Source organism: Malurus melanocephalus, unplaced genomic scaffold, assembly GCF_030028575.1.
Source record: "Malurus melanocephalus ecotype Western Australia unplaced genomic scaffold, MMel_1.1 scaffold_1339, whole genome shotgun sequence".
NCBI lineage: Eukaryota > Metazoa > Chordata > Aves > Passeriformes > Maluridae > Malurus > Malurus melanocephalus.
In genome coordinates, this window is record NW_026624571.1 from 1 (window position 1) to 1,261 (window position 1,261).

Sequence of the window (1,261 nt, forward strand, 5' to 3'; positions counted from 1 at the left end):
TTTGGGACACGGAGCGGGATTTATCCACCAGAGCTGTTCCTGTGGGAATTGAGTCCCTGTCCATCCTAAAAAACACCAGAGAGGGAACTCCTGGATGCAAAGGTGGGATCTGTGCTGGGGGGGAGCTCAGAGATGGTTTTGGGATTGATAGACATGGATTGGGAATGGTTTGGGATCAATTGATGCACTTTGGGGATCATTTCATGCACTTTGGGGATCATTTTAATGCCCTTTGGGATCATTTAAAGCACTTTGGGGATCATTGAATCCATTTTTGGGATCATTGAATGCACTTTGGGGATCATTTTAATGCCCTTTGGGATCATTTAATGCATTTTTGGGATCATTGAATGCCCTTTGGGATCATTTGATGCACTTTGGGGATCATTTCATGCACTTTTGGGATCATTGAATGCACTTTGGGATCATTGAATGCACTTTTGGGATAATTTATAGCACTTTGGGATCATTTAATGCACTTTGGGATCATTTAATCCACTTTGGGGATTGTTTAATGCACTTTTGGGATCATTTAAAGCATTTTTGGGATCATTGAATGCCCTTTGGGATCATTGAATGCACTTTGGGGATCATTTTGTGCATTTTTGGGATCACTTAATGCACTTTGGAATCACTTAATGCACTTTGGGATCATTTAATGAACTTTGGGATCATTGAATGCACTTTGGGGATCATTGAATGCACTTTGGTATCATTTAATTCATTTTTGGGATCATTGAATGCACTTTGGGGTCATTAAATGCATTTTTGGGGCCATTTAATGCATTTTTGGGGTCATTTCATGCACTTTGGGATCATTTCATGCACTTTGGGATCATTTACTCCACTTTTGGGATCATTGGGCCGTTTGTTCCCATGGGACTTGACTCCTCTGGCCCTGAGAGAGGCAGAGAGGAAGAAAAACCTGATTTGGGATTGTCTGAAAAAAGGAAAAAACCCCGTGGGTTCTGCTTGTTTTTGTTGTTTATAAATGAAACTGGTGATGCAGTCTCAGATCCCTTAAAAGGAAAAAAAATTAACATTTTAAAGCTTTGGGTATTTGAAAATCTTTTCTGGTTTTGCTGTTTTAACCTTTGCTCTGATTCTCTTTGCAGGGAATTCTCCAAGTTTGCTCAAATTCCGGAGGAGATCGACCATCGGGGTGAGGGGATCCCCGGAGAACAACGCCCTGATCCGCTACCGGGCCCAGGTGGGGAGCCCAAAAATCCCAAATGGGGATCCATTCCCAAAAATCCCAAAT

At 41.9% G+C, this 1,261-nt stretch overlaps 1 long non-coding RNA gene across 1 annotated transcript in view; it reads left to right on the top strand.

Moving 5' to 3' along the window:
- The first annotated feature begins 6 nt into the window (after positions 1–6).
- The window catches only part of LOC130586838 (uncharacterized), a 7,226-nt gene continuing 5,971 nt past the window's right edge, over positions 7–1,261 (top strand). The window contains exon 1 of the long non-coding RNA XR_008966725.1: positions 7–102. This is a non-coding gene — a long non-coding RNA (uncharacterized LOC130586838). The remainder of the gene's footprint in view (positions 103–1,261) is intronic.